Source organism: Petaurus breviceps, unplaced genomic scaffold (assembly GCF_028583685.1).
Source record: "Petaurus breviceps papuanus isolate PSGF00001 unplaced genomic scaffold, PetGlider_PUasm1.0 37, whole genome shotgun sequence".
NCBI lineage: Eukaryota > Metazoa > Chordata > Mammalia > Diprotodontia > Petauridae > Petaurus > Petaurus breviceps.
In genome coordinates, this window is record NW_027186296.1 from 75,924,476 (window position 1) to 75,932,147 (window position 7,672).

A 7,672-nucleotide genomic window follows, 5' to 3' on the forward strand; every position below is an offset into this window, starting at 1 on the left:
GCCCCCCCCCCCCCCCCCCAAAAAAAAAACCAGACTGATCGGGGCGCTCTGCTTCCCATCACTTTCTCTTCCCCTTGTCAGTTTAGGGAAATCTGAAAAACCTGGGTCTTCCCAACAGCGAAGGTTGTTGTGAGAATCAGATAGAGATGATTTATTTAAAATGCTTCGAAAACGTGTCCGTTTTCATTGTTGTTTCTGACATACCTCCGGTCCCAGCCTGCTTAGAACTGTCCTTTGTGGGGCCTAAGATATTTATCACTCATTGTTCTTAGGTGGAGGAGAAGAATGCCACTTGGCTAAACCAAGGGTCTGTGCCTCTCCAGGTGGGGGAGGAGGTGTCTATGTTATTGTCTGAGTAGTATGCTGCCTGCTTATACTGCTATTAGCTTCCCTTTGTGTTTTCTTTGTGTGCTGATGTGCATCTTCGTGTGACTGTGTTTGTGATTACTTATTGATCTGTTTCTGTGTGCGTATCTGCATGTGAATGTGGAATTATGGTGGGTAGGAGTGTGTGTGGCTGTGAGTGTGTATCTATCTGTATCTGTATTCAGGTTAAGGCTCTGTCCATTATGGACCAAGGTAACGGAGGCGGGGCTTCTGGCCAGCTGGACAAATCCCAAGAGGAGAGGGAATCCTCCTGACCCACTGACCTGCTTGGCTAGAAGCAGCAATTCCCGGAGGCAGTGGGTCTTCCAAGAATTCTTGACAATAGTATGACTTTTGTGCTGGGGCCAAAGGACAACATTAGGTGAGCTGTCCACAGAGGGTGGCCTCAGCCTAGGCCCCCTGGTCCATTTATCGTTTTAACAGAGTGGTCAGATTCCTATGGAACTCTCAAGACTCCCACCCTCCATCTTCTATCAACTCTGGGAATAATGTGCCAAAAAAATAAAGGGGGAATTCCAGGGGAAGAGACCTTTAGGAGGAGGTGATTTGGGGGGAAAGGAGGCTCAGTGTGAGGAGAGGACTGGGGAAGGGGAATAAATTTAGTTCCATGATAAGTACCACCAAGAAAGGGGGGGCAGAGGGTGGAAGGCACTCTGGAAGACAGTTCTGGGGAGAATGAGAAAGAGTTGGGGAAGGAATTTTGAAGGTGATCCCAAAGATTGGGGGTGGGGAAGAGAGGAGCCCTGGTTGTGAGGCTCAGGGACTTGGGGACTGGAGACAGAAGAAACTCTAAGGGAGGGACACAGAGCTGGGAGGGTGAGGACAGATTCCTGGCTAATGGTCAGCAAAAGTAGAAAACAAATAAACAACTAGGAGCTGTAACCTGAGCCTCTTAACACCCTCCGTTGCTGAGGGCACTCCCTCCTCTGTCACCCCTCTCCTCTCACCCCTCAGCCTCAGCTCCTACTTCTGAAGGGATGGCTGGAGGTGGAGGAGGGTCTTGCTCTGGGCCCAGGGTGCTTTTGCTGAGTTAGGGCAGCTCATGTCCCTCAGCCTAATGACTTTCCCAGTTCAGTCCTAGGATTCCCAACAGGGTGTGTGTGAGGAGGGGCAAAGGGGGTGGGTGGGCCCAGAGTGGAGCAGCCTGATCTAATATCCTCTTTTCCTCCCACCTACCTTTTCCTCCCACCCACTGACCCCCAAGTTCTGATTGGTGCAGCATTGAGGTGGTGACTGAGGGTCCACCAGGATAGCCTGGACCTTTTCTCAGTGGTTTTTGGCATGGCCAATCCCAGGCCCTACGCTGACTGGCCCCCCTGGAATCCCCTTCCAGCCTCAAAGACTTGTGTTGCTTCCTTTAGTCCTATTGGCTATTGGGGGTTCAGACCACATCATGGGTGATTTTCAGTGGTGGCAGTGAGGGAAGATTGGACTATCCATTGAGTGTGGAAGGGGAGAGGGAGGGAGATGTCTCTGAGCTGAGGCAGCTGCCAGAGGAGTGTGAGTGAAAGCTGGGTCTGGCAGGGTTGGGTCCAGTGGAGGAAAAGTGGGGGGGTTGGTTCTGTGGTGAGCTCCAGATGCTGCTGATCTTCCTTGCCACCCCCCCCCACTCACCTTCCCAGGCTTCAGCCTTCTTCCCCTCCCCCTCCACTTAGCCCACCTCCAAGTTTTAGGAGTTTGAACAAGTGATTAGTTTGTGTCCGTGATGTATATATATTGGATGTATGCCCCCAGCATCACTTCATTTGTGTCTGTGATGCCCTCCGTGTGCCATCATTGTATGGTTAGGTATGTGTGTGTGTATGTCTTTGGGTGAAGGGTTTATGTGTGTCTGTGCCTGCTAACGGTGTTGGGGCTGATGAGAGTAGAAGATTAATCTTATGAAGGGTTTTGCTTAATGGTGTTCAGATGGTCCCTGGGGGCCTCTCATTCTGGCTGGGAGACAGAAGGGACACCCAGAAGAATGAATATCTCCCTGTAGAGGCACTCTCTCTTAACAAGTCTGCCCCTAGGAGGGTCTCTCTTTATGTATGGGGCAGAAAGGGAAAGGACTCTCAGGATGTCCCTATTCTCTTAAGAATCGTGGGGCAGAGTTAGAGGGTATGTCTATCTGCTCCATACAATTTTCCAGCTTCCACCCAGTCAAGAAAAGTTGGGAGAGCATGGACTCAGAGTCCAAGGAAGAAGGAGAGACAGGGACTGAGCACCCATCAGGGGGCAATTGGGTTTAGCTCCTGAGTTTGAGATAGAAAGTCACTGTGCAACTAAGATATTTGGGACAGGAAAGGGAGAAATTATCTCTGAACAGCCCAAGGACAGGTTTATAACATACCTATTTATGCACAGACCACACACACTTCACACTGGCATGCAGAGGAGTTCATTAGAAGTAATTCAACCAGCATTTACAAAGTACTTACTTTGTACAAGTAGTCTTGCTTGACATTGGGGATCCAGAGACAAAAACAAGATAGTTCCTGTTCTCAAGGAACATAAAGCTTCCTTGGGAGATCCATCTCCACAGATATGTAACTTGAGAAGAGAGATAACAGTGGCAACCAGGGAGATGGGAAAGGTTTCCCGAAGGAAGTAGCACTTGAGCTGAGCCTTGGAGGAAGCTAAAAATTCTAAGGGGCAAAGGGGAGGAGAGAGAACATTGCAGGCCCAGGGAACCACAGCCTATGCCAAGGCCCAGAGAAGGAAGGTAGAATGTCAGGTTCAGTAGGGTAGTTTGTCTGGAATGTGGAGCGTGTGAGCTAAAATAGGAACTAAGTCTGCAGAGGCAGGTTGGAGCTGGATGAGGAGGCTTTCAGTGCCAAGCTGGGGAGAGGCAAAGGGGAGCCACTGGAGAATTTTCAGCAGGGGTCTGACCCAATCAGGACTGCTTTTAGGAAGGGCATTTTGTTAGCTGTTTAGAGGATATGTTTGAGAGTGCAGAGACTGGCAGCAGGGAGACCAATTAAGACACTATTGCAATAGTCCCAGTGAGAGGTAGTAAAGGCAGGTTGCCATGTAAGTGGAGGAAAAAGGACACATGAGAGGTATTATGGAGGTAGATTTGCCAAAACTTGTCAGTTGATTCGCTATGGCAGGTGGGGTGAAGGAGAATGAAAAGATAACTCTGATGTTGTGAATATGGGTAATTAGGAAGATGGTTGTGCCCTCAAAAGAAATAGAGAATTTTGTAGGAAGTTTGGGTTTGGGTGGGGATGGTCATAAAGAGCATTTATTAAGCATCTGCTATGTGACAGGTACTTTGCTAGTAAAACAGCCCCTGCCTTCAAGGATCTTACATTCTATAAGGATCTTACATATTAATCTGTACATTAACATGCATAGTCATAATATCTGTAGCAGTCCCTCTGGGGCTAATTCCCTCAAGTGAACTCGTAGTGCTGGACCTGGTCTTCAGAGTACAGCTGTGACTTAGTCTTTGAATCCTTTTACTGTGTTCTTTTCCATGGCATAGCTCTTATATAGAGAGTGACTGCCTGATTTAGGGGAGAAGAGCTGGTTTTCAGTCCTGACTCTACCACATCCTGGCTGTGGGACTCTAGGTATCAGTCTGGGCAGCTCTCTAACTCGAATGTGCAGCTATTGTGCATGGGCAGAAAGGATTCCCTCATCTGAGAGTTCTTGTATAGCAGTCTCAGAAGTTGCCCGAGAGGTTTGGTACTGTGCTCGTCACAGACTCAATGTGGAGAAGGGATAGAATTTAAATCCAGGTACCCCTGGCTTTGAGGCAAGGTTCTAGGAATAATCCTGAAGTGTTATATTTCTCATACTGCCTATCACTAACTCTCCCTCCCCTAATTCATTTCCTTTGCCTTCTATTTACACTTAGCCAGTAGACATAGATTATCTTTTAGAAAAGGTATTTACTAAGAAGGTATGCTATGATATTTGGTATAAAACATCTTCCTCTCCCCCCCCCCCCCAAACGGGGGACATCCTGGCCCTTCATGCTCTAAAGGATAGTGGGATAAAATTTAAAATACAGTAGTAATGAGGCATATGTGCAGAGAACATATGTGGCAAAGGGGTGCCTTCTGACTTCTGTTCTTGGAAGTCCTTTTCTCCCTTTGTGGAATATTCATGAGGTTCTGTTCCTTGTGGCATCAGTGAGGGACTAGATGCTCCACTGGGCTGGTTCCTCCCAGGGTGTAGCATCTCTATTGGATGGGTTGATGTCCTGCTGAACCAGACCACTAAATTGCCACGTTGAGATCTATCCAAATCTTAAAGCTGCCTAGCATCATCAACTCCTTACTGCTGTGGATATTGCAACTGGACACCAGTGGACCCTATTACTGATTTGAGATACTGATGAGACCTCTGAGTCTCCTGAACTCAGGTCACTGCCTGGACAATCTACTTCTGAATCAGAAGAATGGCAAAGAACTGGAAATTGATGGGATATCTGATATTGGGGAATGGCTGAATAAATTGTGATATATGATTGTAATGGAATACTTTTATGCTGTAAGAAATGACAAGCAGGATAATTTCAGAAAAACCTGGAAAGGCTTAAATGAACTGATGCAAAGTGAAGTGAATACAACCAGGAGAGCATTGTACATAGTAACAGCAATATTGTACAGTGATAAACTGTGAATGAGTTAGCTTTTCTTTTTTTTTTCTTTTTGGAAGGCAGTTGGGGTTAAGTGACTTGCCCAAGGTCATACAGCTAGTTTTTGTGTTAAGTATCTGAAGCCGGATTTGAACTCAGGCCCTCTTGACTCCTAGGCCAGTGTTCTATCCACTGCATCACCTAGCCACCCCCTAGCTTTTCTCAAAAACACAGTGATCCAAGACTCTCAAAGGATTCAAGATGAAAAATGCTGTCAACCTCCAGAGAAAGAATTGGATTCTGAATGCAGATTGAAGCATACAATTTTTAACTTTCTTTTTTTGTGGTTGGGTTTTTTTGGTCTTTGTCTTCTTTCACAACATGACTAATATGGAAATATGTTTTGTATGATTTCATATGTATAACCTACATAAAATTCCTTACTGTCCCAGGATGGGGAGTAGGGAGAGATGGAGAGAATTTGGAACTTAAAATTTTTTTAAAATGGAGCTTAAAATTGTTTTAACATGTAATCGGGAAAAATATTATTTGAATGAGAAAAGAATAAACACAGAAATACAGAGCTGGCCATTTGTCATAGACTCCATAGCTGAATGGGAGATAGATCTGATGCCTGTCCCTTACCACACTCTTGGAATTGGGTCAAAGCAAATTTGCCTTCTCTCATTGGTAAAGGGAAAAGAGATTGAGAGATGGACAGGTTGCTCTTTTTATATGTATATTTAAATCTGACTCAGCAACTGCTGAGTTATCAGTTCTTCTAGCTCTATGGTCAACTAGAAGACTTTATCATCACACAGGCATGGTAGCTACCCTTGATTTGTCATGGATGGAAACTGGCTCCCTCAAGTTTCCACATGACTCCTTGAACTCAAGACAAATGGGAAAACCAGGGCCTGCATTGATCAGTTTGTCCCCATTAAATATACATTTTATTTTATTTTATGTTAAAGATGAGAAGTTTATTCAATACAAATAGATTCAAAAGCATTCACAACCACCTCAGCTTGCATCCATAGGCTTCTGCTCATGCTGCCTTCCTAATGAATGTAAAGGGACTCCATAAATGATTTATCCCTCTAAATATTCCTGAAAGTGGTGCTAGTTCTTGCAAATTCTTTCTCTTCAACAATTATGTCCAGAGATAAAGTCTTCAGCGTGAATGCTCATTGCCTGATGGTCTCGGCCTCAACACTGTAACAATGTAAGCTATGTATGTCTTACCTGAGAAGCCATGGAAAATCCTAACTGCCCTTTTGTTCTCCAACAAGTCATAGTAATCATAGCTCTCACATAGTTCATGTCTTTGAAAGACTTTTAAAAATTCAGTCACAGCAGTGACATAAGAAGTATCCATGCTCAGGATGAAAGGTTCCAAATTCAGCTGTCCTAACAGGTTTCTGCCACATTCTGTAGCATTTCTACATCTAGCTTCCACATCTTTTCCTCCAACCCAGTGATTATGCCTGTTAGGAATCTGCTTTGGCTGGACATCATGGCCTTCTTTTCCTCCATGATTTGATGTTCCTGTATAGCCTCCGTCTCCTTCAGCTTCTGATAGACCTCATAGAACTTCTTGTTCCCTTTCCCCACAATGAATTTCTCCTTTTTTGATTTCTCCTTCTTCCTCTTCAGATACCCTCATATTTGCTGACATTTTTTTTCTGAAATATTGTTCTCTTTGTTTTTTTTTTTTCTGGTTAGCCTGTACCACAGCCCATGCAAGGGGTTGCTTCTCTTCTTTAAGTAGAAGTTCCTGAACTTTGTTCACATTTCCATGCAAGATTTCCAGATGAGCCTGGATTTTTTTCCTGTAGCCCAGAGCAGCTACCACAATGGGCCAATAAATGTGGTCTTCATGACTCTCTGATTTAAACCAGGACACAGAGTAGGGTCTCATCACGCTCACAGAACAGCTTCTGGTCTTCCAAGCTCAACTCACACATGCCTTCTCCTTCAGGGTGCATGGCAATATCGGCCTGAAGAGTTCTCAGCTGGGAGAATTCCCAACATGTAGGGCAACATAAAGGTGGAGAGGTTTTTTGTTTCTTGAGACAAGGTATGCAAATAATATGTCCAAATTCAGTTGTGATTCGGTTTATGACTTCATTCAAACAGATAAAACAAAATGACCATTGTCTAACTCAACTTCATCAGCCATGACCCTTTTTGTCTTCTGAGAAGTATTCTTCAGACTCGGGGTTTGTGATAGTAATGGCAATTAAAGATTCCCCTGTATTGGCTTGGTTTTCAAATTGATTGTGTTAAAACCCAGAGCTTCTTAATCCCACCTGTGGGATGGACTTTTTGATGTGAAAAGAAAGTCCTGAACTGGGAGGAGCTGGTGACGTAGATTTGGAGAGACAAGAGAGAGGCAGAAGACCTTTTTTTTTTTGGAAGCAGCACCTCCTGGAGAGAGAGAGACTAAGAGAATTGCTGGTGGCCGCTTTGAATTGCCCTGGACTTTTGAGACCTGCCCCCTGAGCTGCCAAGGACTGAGGAGACATGGCTGTTTTGCTGGTACTTTGTCTGTCTGTTTTGATGTTGTTTTGCCAGATTTGTCCACTGGTGAAAGACAGTCCTGTTGTTGAAGAAGTCCTGGAACCTGGCTTTTGGTTAAGAAGCCCTGAGACTGTCCTGCAGACAGAGAGTGAATACTGTCCACTGGTGAAGGACAGTGCTGTTGTTGCAGGG